Source organism: Peromyscus maniculatus, chromosome 17, assembly GCF_049852395.1.
Source record: "Peromyscus maniculatus bairdii isolate BWxNUB_F1_BW_parent chromosome 17, HU_Pman_BW_mat_3.1, whole genome shotgun sequence".
Lineage (NCBI taxonomy): Eukaryota > Metazoa > Chordata > Mammalia > Rodentia > Cricetidae > Peromyscus > Peromyscus maniculatus.
The window spans coordinates 5,368,802-5,386,335 of NC_134868.1; positions in this window are offsets into that span (position 1 = coordinate 5,368,802).

Consider the following 17,534-nt stretch of genomic DNA (forward strand, 5'->3'; position numbering starts at 1 on the left):
GATGCTTTGAGCACAGAACTTCACCAGACCTTTAAAGAAGAGCTAATAATAACACTCCCCAAAATTATCCCATGAAAGAGAAACAGAACATCACAAATTCATTTTATGAGCCCAGAGTAACCCTGATACACAAACCACAGAAAGGTTTCTCTCAAAAAATAAAGAGAAATACAGAACATTTTCATTATGAACTGATGCAAAAATAATAAACTCAATAAAATAATTGCAAACTGAATCCAAGAACACATAAAAAAGGTAATCCACCATGATCAAGTAAGCTTTATTCAGTAGATACAGGGATGGTTCAACATACAAAAATCTGTCAATGTAATCTACACAATAAGCAAACTGAAAGAAAAAAATCATGATCATCTCATTAGATGCAGAAAAGGCTTTTGACAAACTCTAGAGACAAAATCAAAATCAAAATCTAGACGCTTTATGACAAAAGTCTTAGAGTGGTCAACAATGCAAGGCTCATGCTCAAACATAAAAAAAGCAATTTACAGTAAGCCTATAGTCAACACCTAATTAAGTGGAAAAAAACTCAACACAACTCCAGTAAGATAAGAAACAAGACAAGGCTGTCCACTCTTTCCATAAATATTCAATATAATACATAGAGTTCTAGCTAGAGTAACAAGAGAACTAAAATAAATCAAGAGAGATACAAATTAGAAAGGAAAAAGTCAAAATATTTCTGTTGGCAGATGATATGATACTGTATACAAGTGATCCCAAAAATTCTATCAGACAACAGCTACAGTTGATAAACACCTTCAGAAAAGTTGCTGGATGCAATGTTAACTCAAAAAATCAGGAGCTCCCTCTATATATAAATGATAAATGGGCTTCAAAAAATCAAGCAAACAATACCCTTTATAATAAACCGTCATAAATAATATAAAATATCTTGAAGGAACTAAAACCAATCAAGTGAAAAACTTATATCCCAAGAACTTCAAGTCGTTGAAGAAAGAAATTGAAGAAGATATCATAAGATGGAAAGATGTACCAGGCTCATGGATTAGTAGGTTTAACATAAAAATGGTCTATGCCACATGAGCAGGATACAAGTCTTTTATTGAAAGTGAGGCTCAGTTTGGTGGTGAGTCTCAAAGGTAGTAGAAGTTATAAGAGGGAAATATCAGGCAAATGGTAAAAGGACTAAAGGTACTACACAATTCAGGAGGTATGGGGGTGGACAGTAAATGTAGTCTACCTGAAAAATTGTCGTGGGTAGTGTCTATATGGACCCTGTAAGAAAGAAAGCCATGTTTTGGTGGTGCCTTCCATAAGAAGGGTGATGGACTATGAAGAGAATGCTGTCTAAGTCAAGCAACAGCAGGATTATGGATATCGACATCTATACTGAGATAATAAATCATAACTCTGAGGACTAAGAATTTGAGATCATATGTGTTATGAGGATTATGTGAGTTCATGAAGGTGCATATGTTAGAGGTGAGATTTTTGTCCTCTGAGGGTTCAGAGTTATTATCATTTCACCACATAAATACCTATAAATACTAAGTCATAGAAACAGAAAGTGAACACACCTCAAACCCTATTGTCTTGTTTGATTTCTCAGTTGCCATAACTGTGAAATCTAAATGTTTCCTGTTTATGTCCCCTAATATTGGATATGTGGTTAAGTAGGTACCGTAGCTATCTAATTTATATCATAACTGTAGGCAACCACTGCAGCTATTTGAGCCTATCTATGTTCATATTTGACTATTTCATGACAATATTTTGCCCTAATTTATGCTTTATATGATATGATAATATTTCACCTAAAAGGAAAGAAATAACTATTACAAAAATGAATATTGAGTAAAAACTCATCATATTTTAGTTCTGTTTTTATGTTAACTTTTTCATTGATGTTAGTGTATCTTTGTTTCTGTCTTTGTGGACAAGACATGTGAGTGCCACAGCACAAATGGAGATATCCAAGAACATATTTTGAGAATTTTTTTCTTCAATTTAACTCTAGATGGATCAGAGGAATGAACACAGATCCCTAGGTCTGAGTGAAGTTGCTTTACCTCTGGACTCAGCTTCATAGTCAGGTACTTTATTTTATAAGTGGCTGTTTGACAAAAGTAAACTGTGCTTGAATCAATAAATAATTTGGTACCTTCTTGGTGAATAACGCAATGCACATTTCAGCATAATCAATGAAAAGCAGTATATGACATAATGCTTTTGAAAGTTAATTAAGACAACGACTGTGGGTTGAACATAGTATGGAAATGCTTGAACATTAAACTGCATAAGATATTGAGTGTAGGTATCCACCAACATGAGAAATCAGGACACTAAGATTCACAAGGTCATGTGAATAATTGGGAAAATGAAAACAGCATGCATTGAATGCTACTTTGTAGGGCACGTTTTGATTTTTTTTTTATTCCATTCTGGCTCTATTTGAGTTCCACAACCCAGATATGCTGAATTCTGTTGGTACAACTATGTTTAATGCTATACAATTGCATTTAAGATGCCTGTAACTGGATGGTGGATCTCTGTAATTTCAACTAGATCTATGTTGATCACATTTTCTAGTAGTTAATTCTTTTATTTATGTATCTGAAGACTTTCTTAGTGGCAATGCTTAAAGTATGAAAAAAACTGATATTGAGCTAACATTGTGATATAATCAAAAGAAAGAGAGACAGGTGAGGAGAGAGAAGAGAGATGGGGAAAAGAAAGATCCTTCAAATTGTAAAATTTCATACTATCCTAGGGATAAATATTAGATTCTATCTCCAGGGGGGAAGTTATAATTATTTCTACCAACACAATGTAAGGGATCAGAAAAGATGTCTCTTAATTCCAGTAGTTCAGTTATTTCAAAAAGCCTTCCCACTGCTTGTGATTCATGATAAGTGCTCAGAATTATAAGTAAAGATGAAAGACATGATATTACAAAAAAAATCATATATATGTAAAAACATGGAAACTTTTGTCAAAATATATTATAATAATAATATGTCAAAATAGATTTTAAAATACAAATGTGATATAACCAAATATAAATACATATGCTAAAACATGGGAAAATGTTTTCAAATATACTAAGATAATAATATATTGAAGTACATTGTAAAATACAAAGCAGTTATATTAATGGCAACATCAAAATTTAAAGGTAGTATTGCATGAAAGCTGGAAATATAAAGAGACATTCTAAATTTTAACTTAAGGTAAAATTTAGAACTTTTTTTCACATCAATGTAGAATAAAAAGTATCGAGTATTAAAGCAATTACCAGGAATATGTTTGATTTCTCCCTAGAAATGTTTCAAATTAGTCATCAAATATTTATTTATTTATTTATTTATTTATTTACTTATTTCCTACTAACTTCCTAAAATTGAATTGCATGATTAATTTCACATAAAATAAAACTAGTATAAAGAAGGAAAAGCTATTCACTTCTTGAACCATCTCAACATCCCTGTTCAGCACTTTCAAACTTCCTAGTCCCCTTCTATGAGGTTTTCTTCACCTGACATCATATATGATTGATGACAAAGAGAGCTCACTTCTTGGTGAAATTTTTCTGTGTTCACATTCGTCTGTTCACTACTACAATATATACCTGACATATTGTCAAATTATCTAGAGAAATGACGTTTTTGGCTCATGGATTCAAAGGTCTCATTGTTTAATTGACCTTCTTCATTTCTTTTATGCCTTCTATAATACAGCACATTATAAAGTATCCTTTGGGAGAACAACACCATATATATGACCAGATAGCAGAAAGAATAGGATATCCTCTAGCCACTTTGATAACCTTGTCTACAATGATCAAAGGTGTGCTACTATATCCCACCTGTTATTGAGGTAAACAACAACAACAACAACAGCACTCTGTAAGATTGCTGGCTGTATGATAAAAAGTTTTTTTTTCCTATTTCGTGGTAATGCTGAGAAGCTGGCCTTCCAGATAGCATTACCTAACCAAGCAAGGGAAAGATAAGTATGATAAAAGCTTCAAGTCTTGAAGAAAGTAAATTAATTAGATAACAGAAGGTGAAAAGCTCCCATGCTCATCAATCAGTAGAATTAATGTAGTAAACATAACCACCAACCAAAAATAATCAATAACTTCATAAAAATCTCCATTAAATGCAAATACAATCCTTCACAAATCTTGAAATAACAATTCAGAACTTCATATAAAAAAACAGGTTCACAAAACCAGTCTGGAACATTAATGTAACTACTGGATTGTCCACTCTTCTTAATTTCAAGATATAGTACAGAACGATAGCATTACATATGGCATGCGATTGGCACAAAAATTGACACAATGTTCAATGGAATTGAAATGAAGCCGGAGATATAAACCCACACATGTAGACATATGACTTTTGCTAGAGAATCCAAAAGTGAACACTTTAAAAACTACAGCATCTGGAACCAATGGTTCTGATCAACTTTATGCCTCCATATGGAAGAATGCAAATAGATTACCATTCACTACCCTGTACACAAATCAATCCCCGAGGTAATCAAAAACCTTAACATAAAACCATGTACACTGAATCTGATTGAAAGTAGGGAATATCCTTGAATGCAATGGCAATGGATATGATCTTCTGAACAGAGCATTAATAGTGCAAGAACTAAGATTAACATTTAGTAAATGAGACCTCATGAATCTGAAAAGTTTCTGTAAGTCTAAAGACATAGTCAATCATACAAAGCAGCAGCTGACTGATTGGGAAAATACATTTACCAACTCCACATCTGATAGTGGAATAATATAGTAAATATATAAATACACAAAAAAGTAAAGTTCAAAAAAAACCTAAGTTATCCAATCATAAAATGAGATATGATCTAAACAGAGAATTTTCAAAAGAGAAATCTCAAATTGATGAGAAACACTTAAATAAATGTTCAACATCCTTAGCCATCAGAAAAATGCAAATCAAAACTACTTTGAGATTCCACCCTATACCTGTCAGAATGATTAGGTTCAAAAACACAAGTCACAGCTCATGCTGGCAAGAATGTGGAACAAAAAGAATACTCCTCCATTAATGTTGGAGGTGCAAACTAATACAGCCACTATGGAAATTAATTGGGTGGTTTCTCAGACATATGGGAACTGGGAACTGATCTACCTCAAGACCCAGGTATACAACTCTTGAGCATAAACACAAATAACACTTCATCCTACCACAAGGACACTTGCTCACTTTTGTTGTGGCTTTATTCACGATAGCCAGAAACGAGAAACAACTTAGATATCCCTGAACCAAAGAATGGAAAATAATGTTTATTTACACAATGAGTGTTAGTCGGGGGCTAGAGAGATGTATTAGTGGTTAAGAGCACTGGCTCCTCTTCCAGAGGACATGGATTCAAAACTTCCATCACCATACAATGGGTCACAACCATTTGTAACACTACTGGATTCCACCACCTTCTTCTTGTCTCCAAGGCCACTACACAGACAAATAGTAAAGTTTAAAAAGTGCAGCCAGAGGGATGACTCAACAGTTAAAGGGTATGCTCACAGCCAAAATTATAAGAATATCACTCAGGTGTTACAGAAAAAGACATCAAAGATGGGTGGTGGTGGTGGCACATGCCTTTAGTCCCAGCACTTAGGAGGCAGAAGCAGGCAGATCTCTGAGTTTGAGCCCAGCCTGATCTGAAGAACAATTTCTAGGATAGCCATGGCTACACAGAGAAAACCTGTCTGAAAAATAAAAATGAAGATGAAAAAAAGAAAAGGAAAAATAAAAATTGCATCAGGAAATTTACAGGCAAGTGGATGGAACTAGAAAACATCATCCTAAATGAGATAACCCAGACATAGAAAGACAAATGTAACATGTATTCACTTTTAAGTGGATATTAGCTTTTAAGAAAATGAGAAACAGTCCATCCTCCTCCTTGACTATCCTGTTCCCTCATGATCATATCCCCCATCCCCTATCCTCTATTGTCCCCCCCCATCCCCAGTTTACTCAATTGCATCTCCTATGTTTCCCCTTCCCAAGGTGATCTATATATCCCTCTTAGGGTCCTCCTAGCTTCCTAGCTTCTTTGGAGCTGTGGGTTGTAGTCCTATTATCCTTTGTTTTATATCTAGTATCCACTTACAAGTGAGTAATACCATATTTGTCTTTCTGAGTCTGGGTTACCTCACTCAGGATGGCATTTTCTAGTTGAAAGAGATATACTAATAGAGGGAGACATTATGGGGTAAGGAAGAAATGGTGCTAGGGAAATTCCCAGGAATCCACAAAGAAGACCCCAGATTAGAATACTAGCAACAGTGGTGAGGGTGCCTGAAATTGCCGACCCTATAAATCAGACTAGTGAATACCTTAACTGTCATTATACAGCCTTCATGCAGTAACTGATGGAAGCAGGTGTAGAGATCCACAACCATGCACCAGGCCAGGCTCTGGGAGTCCAGTTGAAGAGAGAGAAGGGGGATTATATGAAAAGGAGGGTCAAGATTGTGATGGGAAAATCTACAGAGACAACTGAACCAAGCACAAAGGAACTCACAAACTTTTGCCCGAAAGCTGTGGAACTTGTTTAGGGCAAGACTAGACTTTCTGTATATGGGAGACGGTTATGTAACTGGGTCTGTTTGAGAGGCTGTGGCAGGGTGATCAGGATCTATCCCTGGTACATGAGCCGGGTTTCTAGATCCCATTACCTATGGCCAGACACCTTGCTCACTCCTTAAAAAAAAGTGGACAGCGACTTGGTCTTGCCTCAACTGAATGTACTAGGCTGAGCTGCCCACGCCATGGTAGAACTTATCCTGTTGAAAGAAAGGATAAAGTGGGGGTGGGTAGGAGGGAAGCTGGAAAAAGGATGAGGGGGATCTGTGGTTGGTATGTAAAATGAATTTCATAAATTTAAAAAAATAAAATGATAACCAAACTGTAATCATTATACCTGAGAAGTTTGTTGAAATGAAGAGATTTAGGGGGATGAATGGATATTCTTGGGAGATAGAAATAAATTTTATGGGTAGACAGGGTGTGAGTGGGGATGAGTGTGGGGCAATTAGTTTGGGAGAAGATGGGGTGGAGGGAGAGAGCATGGGAAGAGAAGGCTGGAATTGAGGGGACTTTGATGGGTGGTGTGTAAACCTAGTACAGTGGAAACTTCTTGTAATCTATGAAGGTGATCCTAATGAGGACTCCTAGTAATGGAGGATACTGAGTCTCAACTGGCCATTTCTTGTAGCCAGGTGAGGCTTCTAGATGTGGGACTGTGTTGGTGTTTGCTAATTGAGTTGTGGGCCAAACACATGCCATGGAAATCTCCCAAAGTAACACAGACTGATGCTAAAATAAAAGGATGATATCCGCAAATCGACAGTGGGGCTTCTTTGTCAAGGACAACACCACACAACCCATTGAACAGGCAGAAGCCATGCTGGCGCTTACATGCAGTCCTTACGCCTATGTTCCCGTCTCTGATATAGAAAGGTACTCTGGAGGCTGCCAACAGAGATATGTGGACCAACCCAGCTTCAAACCTTTTACCTACAATCCATCCTCTCTCCAAAATATGCTAAGGCAATGTGGCATTGATCTTGCTAGAGTAGTCTAGCAATATGTGGGTTGACTTAAGGCCCACTGAAAAGGAACACAGACAGAATATTGATTGTGTAACCAAGAACCAAAAACTAGATAGCCCAAATGCCTAGGGAAAACAAAAAAAAATGTTCAAAAAATCAACATGGTAATTCCTAATGATAGTCTGCCAAACTTGTAGATCAGTGCCTTATCCAATCATCATCAGAGAGGCTTCCTCCAGCAGTTAATGGGAACTGCTGCAGAGACCCACAGTTAGACATTATGGGAAGAGGGTATCTAAACTGGAGGTCTCCATCAAATCCCTCCCATCAGATCTCAGAGATTCTGTGGAAGAGGAAGCAAGAAGTTTCTAAGAGTCAGAGTGGATGGAAGACACCAGGAGAACAAAGGCCCTCTGAATCAACAAAGCAAGGATCATCTGAGTTCACAGAGACTGAAACAGCAAGCACACGGCCTAGACTGATTGCACCAAGACCTCTGCATATATATTATTGCTATTGGCTTAGTGTTTGTATGGGAATCCTAATTGTGAGAACCAGTGGGTCTCTGATGCTTGTACCTGCTCTTAGGACTCTTTTCCTCCTGTTGAGTTGTCCTGTCCACCATCCCTATGTGGACACCATAGTTTTGCTTCACCTTATTATATATAATTTTGTTATGTTTGTTTGTTATCTCTTAGAATCTTGATCTTTTCTAGTGAGAAACAGAAAGGGAGTAGATCTGGAGGGGAGAGGATAAGTGAACAAACTGGGAAAAGTAGAGGAAGGGGAAACTATATTCAGGATGTATTTATGAGAAAAAAATCCATTTTCTCTTTTTTTAGAAGAATGATTTATTTATTTTCATTTTCATGTGCATTGATGTTTTGCCTGAATATATATCTGTGTGAATGTGCTGGATCCTCTTGTACAGGAGTTACACACAGCTGTGAGCCACCATGTGGGTGTTGGGAATTGAACCTGTGTCCTCTGGCAGAGCTGCCAGTACTCTTAACTGCTGAGCCATCTGTTTTCAAAAAACCCCAAGAATCTGTTTTCAAAAAAGAAAAAAATTATAAAATTTAATTTTGAAAAGATGGAAACTAATAAAAATCCTTTTACCAAAAAGAAAAAAATACCAAAAACTGAAAAACAACATGACCAAACACCATATTTAGGCACAGATGGATACACAGCAGAATTATTCCACACTGTTAAAAAAGATTTACAGCTAATACTCCTCAATTTGTTTTCTATAAAATAGAAATAGAACGATAATACCCAAAGTCATTCTGTGAAACCCATATTACTGTAAGAGCCAACGCAGGTAAAGACACAACAACAGCAACAGAAAAATAAACACAGGCCAGGCAGTGGTGGCGCACGCCTTTAATCCCAGCACTTGGGAGGTAGAGGCAGGTGGATCTCTGTGAGTTCGAGCCCAGCCTGGGCTACAGAGTGAGTTCCAGGAAAGGCACCAAAGTGACACAGAGAAACCCTGTCTCAAAAAAGGCACACCCCCCCCCCCGCAAAAAAGAAAAAATAAACACAGACCAACATCCCTGATTAATATAAATGTAAAAATTCTCAATAAAATACTAATAAACCACATACAGGAACATTTCAAAGTTATTCTCCATGAGTAAGTTGTCTTTGTTCCAGAAATACAGCACCAGTTCAACATACATAAGTCCATAATTAAAATAAACCACATAAATGGACACAAAGGTAAAAATTACATGATCTTCTCAACAGATGAAGAAAAAGCCTTTGGCAAAATTCAACAACTTATAAAGAAGTCTTATAATAAAGAAGTAGTGCTGGAAGATATAAACATTTTATTTTTTAATAAAAACATTATCAGAATATGTTTTACGGAAAAATCTATTTTCACTAAAAGATGAATTCAATTGATTACAAAATTAATGCCAACAATTACACAAACTCATTATCTTTCAGGAATGTGCAAATAAAAACCACACATTATCATGAGCCAATTTTTAAAATCAGTACAAAAAAGAGAAAAAAATTGCAATAATATTGAGAATCAGAAAATGCTACATACTATTTGTGAGGGTGCGAATTACAGCAATGCATCTCCCACAGTGAAGTAAATAGATAAATAAATATAATTTAAAATATATATCTAAACTTTGATGTTCTTCTTCCCACTTCCTTGGGTTCTCCTCATGAAATTATATCAACAACATAGGCAGAAATCAAAATATATGATGGGATCACACAAATCTTAAGAAGCTACAAAGCCTAACAAATACAAGTTGGATATTGTATTTAGGAGTAAACAATTTTCCTTTCTGGAGAATACACTTTTGGGCAAACCAGAAAATATATAAATTATTTAAAAAGAAATTTTATTTTTTATTTTTACAATAATGCAGTGTAAATAAAAGAGGATAAGATAATTTCCTTTCAATGAATTTCCATATGCAGACAATGTAAATGTTATTAGCATTTAACAAGACATGATAATTTAACTGTCCATCAGTTTCCATGCACTCTCCTGACACATCTAACATTATAACATGAAATTATAATTTGAATATGTACTATTCTACTGAATATAACACTCAATAATCATTTTACTGAAAATTATTGGGAAGTTGGAAGTGGATTCTTTTCCCTCTTAGATAGATTTTACTAAAAATATTATTAAGAAAGCAGCAAGTTGGGGAACATTTGTCTCTGAGGTAGTGAGATTGAAAAGCAGAAAAGAAAACACCCACTTACTTTATCTGCCTACAAAGATAAATGAACTTTCCCTCTAACAATTGGACCTAGAGATCATGCAAAGAGTTTATTCCTATGAATATTTAACTCCTCCAAGGACTGTGCTAGAGCTACAGTTTTTTTTTAATTTATCAATGATGTTTTAATGATAACTATTTTCAATCCTGTGTAGACATATGATAGTAAAACCTTTTTTTTTTTATTAAGAAAAATGAACAGTGAGAGAAATGCGTTAAGAACTGTTCCATAGATGTGGGGGGAAAATCAGAAGAAAAGTTACAAAGGCATTGATGAATTCATGATCAGATCCTTGATATCTAGTACAAAAATGAGTAAATTAAAGAAGGTACTCACCATCTGACATTCTGATGATGACCTGTGGCTTTGATTTGTTTTTCCCAAGTATAAAAAGGGAGCAGTGCAGCAATCATGACATCCCCTTCTAGGAATATGCTTGCTTTCTTTTTCAAAGCACATGCAATAGAGTCATAAGAGTACACAAGCTGAGGAAATAGCAAGATAAGGCAGATAAAAACCAGTAGAAACATCAGTAGTAAGTCTAAAAAGACCTAAGCCTTTGTGTACATGAAGTTGATGGCTGCAACTCTGGGAGTTTTGAATATTGGGTAAGTTTGTATGAATATGTGAACATATTTTATATTGCCCGGGAAGCCCAAATGAACCTCCCTCCCCAATGTGTCCCTACCTAGATTGCTAAAATCCTCTAGAGGAGTGTGGAACACTCTCTGTCCTGGGGCTCTGCATCTGAGGTTCTTGTTCTAAACAGAATCACAAGTGGAAAAATATGATTGAGGATTGTCATTCTCATTCCCAGGTGTCATGCTATATTCAAGACCTCATAAAATAAAACTAAAGAAAATAACTCTCCTCATTTGGGTAATTTTTCTAAAACCAGTACAAAGACAATAGTATGAAAATATTTCAAGATGATTACAAATAAAGATGCCCTTTAGATTGTAGATGAAGGAATGAAAGCAGGAACAGCCCAAGTTATTACTGTATCACATCTACCTAGGTCATGCAGTAACACATAAAGTGGAACAGCCACACTCAATCAATGCCCACTGGAGGCAGGGAACTTTTTTATAACACATTCAAATATGAGTACCAAACTCATATAAAAATACCAATATGCATGCACAGATTTTTTTTCTTGTTTGGAGAGTTCATATGTATTAGGAAATTTTGAGTCAGTTACCCCAGGTCAATATATAAGTCAACTCTCATGTTTATTTCTTGAAATTTGGCTTTTTGATTGTGATTGCAATGTGCATCTCTTCTTCATGAATTCATGGATCAATATTTGTCATGATCATTTTCTACATCCACATCAATGTGGTTCAGTATGCATGATATTTTCTTATAATGAAAATAGATTATTATAAAGTACATCCAGATTACAGTTTACTACCAAAACTGCTCTGAGATTTGCCAGACAGACCTCTCTATTCACCTAAATCCATACTTTTTCTTTCTCTTTCTCTCTCACATTAAAAAATACAAACACACACACTAGGGGAATAGAGATAATATAAATGAAAGCACAATAAGATTTGACAAAATTAACTAATTGGGGTTTGAAAACAAACAAACAAATGAAAAAGTTAAAAAAAACAAACAACCCATATAGATGCAGAGTCACACTAGTTCTCATATTTAAGAAGCCCAGAAAAACACAAACCTGAATACCATAATACACACCTAATGAACCTGTATGGTAAAAAGAAAGAAAGAAAAAGATAAAGAAAAAGGAAGGAAAGAAAAATTGTCTTCCACAACATGATGAGACAATGAACCTCCAAAGATGCCACTGAGTTCTTTATGTGTTGACCATCTACAAATGGCCATGGAGCCTGCTCTTAAGAGTAGTTTGTTCCCATTGCAGATCAAAGGGTTTATGTGGGGGCCTTCGCATACCCCCACATTTCCCCAGAGTACTCTTGAGTAGAAGCAGCAGGAAATATTAGTTAGTAAGATAGAGGGGATAGAAACAGATACAAAATATAGGATAGGCTGGGGGGGGGCGGGGGGCGGCTGGATCCTAACCCATAGGGCCCTGACTGTGTCTACCAAAGGGTTTTTTTTAAAAATGCCAAGAGGTGAAGCAAAAGACCTCCACCCAGGACAGCCAAGTGCAGACGATTTCAGACACCTGGTACTCAAGTCTGTGGTCCAATCATCCTCCTTTTGCAGACCTGCTGGGTAAAGACACTAGGAAAGCTAAATGGGCCCCAGCAGGTCCCCCCTTCTTAATATATAAACAAAAAACTCCCCATTAAGAGCTCATAGCAATCTCCATAGCTGTTAAAGCTCCCAATATAGGAGTAGAAGATGATAAAAATGGCATTTCTTTTTTGGAATGGGTTTAGGGTGATTACAGCAGACTTTTATAAACCAAAAAGCTTTTGATGCAACTGCATCAAACTTAAAAACTCCCATAGCTTCATCATTAATATTAACAGATCAACATAATTCTAAAATAAATATTGCTATACATAGTCATTCTTTTAAACTTACATGTTAAAGCAAACTCTTAATAGAAATACTTGAATTTCTTGCTAACAAAACGTAGGATAAACTTCTGATGTATTCACATCAAACTTAAATTCTTCCTTAACTTCACCAAATCTTGGTGCATCATTATCAATATTTTAACATAATAACTCTAACATAATCATTACTATTCACAATTATAATTCCTACTAGTCTACACTCAAAAATAATTTCCTTTATTTGTGTTTTGCACTTTTTCTTTTTTCTTTATTAAGAAATATTTAACTCACTCTACATACCATCCACAGATCCCACCTCCTCCCTCTCCCACCACCTAGCCTTCTCCCCAAGCCACCCCAATTACCACATCCCCCAAATCAAGGTCTTCCATGGGGAATCAGCAGAGCCTGGCACACTGAGCCTAGGCAGGTCCAAGCCCCTCCCCACTGCACCAAGGCTGCACAAGGCGTCACACCAACAGCAGTGGTCTCCCAAAAGCCTGCCAATGCAACAGGGATGGATACCAATGCCCCTGCCTGGGTGCTCCCCCAAAAGAGTTTGAGCCAAACAACCATCTTCCATATGCAGAGGTCCTAGTCCAGTCCCATGGGGGCTCCACAACCACCAGTTTACAGTTCAAGGGCTTCCACTACTGTGGCCAGTCATCTCTGCCCTTCTTCCCATCATGATCTCGACATCCTTCACGTGCAGAATTCCTCCTCTCTCTCATTGATTGGATTCCCAGAGCACAGCCTGGTGCCTGGCCATGGATCTCTGCATCTGCCTCAATCAGACATAAAGGCTCTATGATGACAGTTAGGTTATTCACTAGACCAGTCACCAGAGTAGACCAGTCCAGGCACCCTCTGGACCACTGCCAGCAGACCAAGGTGGGGTCATTCTTGTGGCTTCCTGAGAGCCTGCCCAGAACCCTGACTCTTCCTATTCCCATGATGTCCTCATCTATCATGGTATCCCCCTCCCAGTCCTGCCACTCTGTAGCTGTTCCAGCTTGACCCTTCCATTTCCCTATGTTATCATCTTCCACTCCTTACCCTCTGCCACCCACCACACCCAGTCCCATCATGCAGATCTCATCCACTTCTCCTTCACAGGGTCATCCATGTATTCCTCCTTGGGTCTTTCCCTGTTAGCAAGCTTCTCCGGAGCTGTGGGTTGTAGTCTGGTCCTCCCTTCCCTCACATCTAGTATCCACTTATGAGAGGGTACATACTATGTTTGTCCTTCTGAGTCTGGGTTACCTCACTTAAGATGATATTTTCTAGTTCCATCTATTTGCCTACAAATTTCATGCTATCATTGTTTGTTTGTTTGTTTTACTGCTGAGTAGTACTCTATTGGGTATATGTGTGCCACATTTTCTTTATCCATTCTTCAGTTGAGGGGCATCTAGGTTGTTTCCAGGTTCTGGCTATTACAAATAAGGGTGCTAGGAATGTAGTTCAGCATGTGTCCTTGTGGTAAGATTGAACATTCCTTGGGTATATGCCCAAGAGTGGTATAAGTGGGTCTTGAGGAAGTCTTATTCCCAATTTTCTGACAAACTGCCATACTGATTTCCAGAGTGGTTGTACAAGTTTACATTCCCACCAACAGTGGAGGAGTGTTCCCCTTGCTCCACATCCTCTCCAATATAAGCTGCCTTCAGTGTTTTTGATCTTAGCCATTCTGACAGATGTAAGATAGGATCTCAGAGTCATTTTGATTTGCATTTCCCTGATGACTAAGGATGTTGAGCAATTCCTTAAATGTCTTTCAGTCATTTGAGATTCTTCTGTTGAGAATTCTCTGTTAAGCTCTGTAGAGCATTTTGAAATTGGATTGTTCAGTATTTTGAAGTCTAGCTTTTTGACTTCTTTATATATTTTGGAGATCAGCCCTCTGTCAGATGAGGGGATGGTAAAGATCTTTTCCCATTCTGTAGGCTGTCATTTTGTCTTATTTACTATGTCCTTTGCTCTACAAAAGCTTCTCAGTTTCAGGAGGTGCCATTTATAAATTGTTGCTTTCAGTGTCTGTGCAACTGGTATTATATTTAGGAAGTGGTCTCCTGTGACAATGCATTCCAGATTATTTCCTACTTTATCTTCTCTCAAGTTGAGTGTAACTGGATTTATGTTGAGGTCTTTAATCTACTTGGACTTGAGTTTTGTGCATGGAGACAGATATGGATCTATTTGCAATCTTCTACATGTTGACATCCAATTATGCCAGCACCATTTGTTGGAGATGTTTTTTTCCCCATGGTACAGTTTTGGCTTCTTTGTGAAAAATTATATGTTCATAAGTGTGCGGATTAATGTCAGGGTCTTCAATTCGATTCCATTGGTCCACATGTTGGTTTTTATGCCAGTACCAAGCTGTTTTTATTACTAGAGCTCTATAATAGAGCTTGAGGTCAGGGATAATGATGCCATCAGAGGTTGCTTTATTATACAGGATTCTTTTAGCTATCCTAGGTTTTTTGTTTTTTCAAAAAAGTTAAGTATTGTTCTTTCCAAGTCTGTGAAGAATTGTGTTGGGATTTTGATGGGGATTGCATTGAATCTGAAGATTGCTTTTGGTAGGATTACCATTTATACTATGTTAATTCTACCTATCCATGAAATCTTTCCATTTTCTGATATCTTCTTCTATTTCTTCCTTTAGAGACTTAAAGTTTTTATCATACAGGTCTTTAAGTTGCTTAGTTAGAGATACCCCAAGGTATTTTATATCATTTTTGGCTATTGTAAAGGGTGATGTTTCTCTGATTTCTGAGCCCATTTATCATTTGTATATAGGAGGGCTCCTGAATTTTTTGAGTTAATCTTGTGTCGTGCCACCTTACTGAAGGAGTTTATCAGCTGTAGGAGTTCCCTGGTAGAATTTTTGGGGTCACTTATGTACGCTATCATGTAGGCTGCAATTAATGAAAGTTTGACTTCTTCCTTTCCAATTTGTATCCCCTTGATCTCCTCTTGTTGTCCTATTGCTCTAGCTAGAACTTCAAGTACTATGTTGAATAAGTATGGGGAGAGTAGTCAGCCTTGTCTTGTTCCTGATTTTAGTGAAATCACTTTGAGTTTCTCTCCATTTAATTTGATGTTGTCTGTTGGCTTGCAGTAAATTGCCTTTATTTATGTTTATGTATATTCCCTGTATTCCTGATGTCTCTATAACCTTTATATAAAGGGGTGTTGGATTCTGTCAAAGGTTTTTTCAGCATCTAACGAGATGATCATGTGGGTTTTTTTTCTTTCAGTTTGTTTATATGGTGTATAACATTGACAGTTTTTCATATGTTGAACCATCCTTGCATCCCTGGAATGAAGGTTACTTGGTCATGGTGAATAATTTTTTGATGTGTTCCTAGAATCAGTTAGCCAGTATTTTATTGAGTCTTTGCATCAGTGTTAATGATGGAGACCAGTCTGTAATTCTCTTTATTTTTTTTTCATGTTTGTGTGGTTTGGGTATCAGGGTAACTGTAGCCTCATAAAAAGAATTTGGTAATGTTTCTTCTGTTTTCATTGTATGGAACAATTTGAAGAGTATTGGTATTAGCTCTCCTTTGAAAATCTGGTATAGTTCTGTGCTGAAACCGTCTGGTCCTGGGCTATTTTGGTTGGGAGACTTTGAATGACCATTTCTATTTCCTTAGGGGTTATTGGTCTATTTAAATAGTTTATCTGGTCTTGATTTAACTTTGGTATGGGGCACCTATCCAGAAAATCATCCATTTCTTTCACATTTTCCAATTTTGGGGAGTACAGGTTTTTGAAGTATGACATGAGGATTCTCTGGATTTCCTCATTGTCTGTTATTATAGCTCCCTTTCCATTTCTGATTTTGATCATTTGGATGTTCTCTCTCTCTCTCTCTCTCTCTCTCTCTCTCTCTCTCTCTCTCTCTCTCTCTCTCTCTCCCTCTTTCTGCATTTTGGTTAATTTGGATAAGGGCTTCTCTATCTTGTTGATTTTCTCAAAGAACCAACTCTTTGTTTCATTGATTCTTTGAATTGTTCGCTTTGTTTCTATTTTATTGATTTCAGCCCTCAATTTGATTATTTCCTGGCATCTGTTTCTCCTGGGTGAGTTTGCTTCTTCTTGTTCTAGAGCTTTCAGGTGTGCTGTTAAGTCACTAGTGTGAGATTTCTCCAGCTTCTTTATGTGGGCATCTAGAGGTATGATTTTTTTCTTCTTCACACTGATTTCATAGTTTCCCATTAGTTTGGGTATGTTGTACATTCATTTTCATTGAATTCTAGGAAATCTTTAATTTCTTTCTTTATTTCTTCCTTGACCCATTGGTGATTCAACTGGGCATTATTCAGTTTCCATGAGATTGTAGGCTTTCTGTAATTTTTGTTGATGTTGAAATCTAAATTTAAGCCATGGTGGTCCATTATGATACAGGAGCTTATTTCAATTTTTTTTTGTATTTGTTGAGATTTGCTTTGTGACCAACCATGTGGTCAATTTTGGAGAAGGTCCCATGGGGTGCTGAAAAGAAGGTGTATTCTTTTGTGTTAGAGTGGAATATTCTGTAGATATCTATTAATCTATTTCAGTTATACTGTCTGTTAGGTCCCTTATTTCTCTGTTAAGTTTCTGTCTGGTAGACCTGTCCATTGGTGAGAGTAGGGTGTTGAAGTCTCCCACTAATAGTGAATGGGGTTTGATGTGTGATTTAA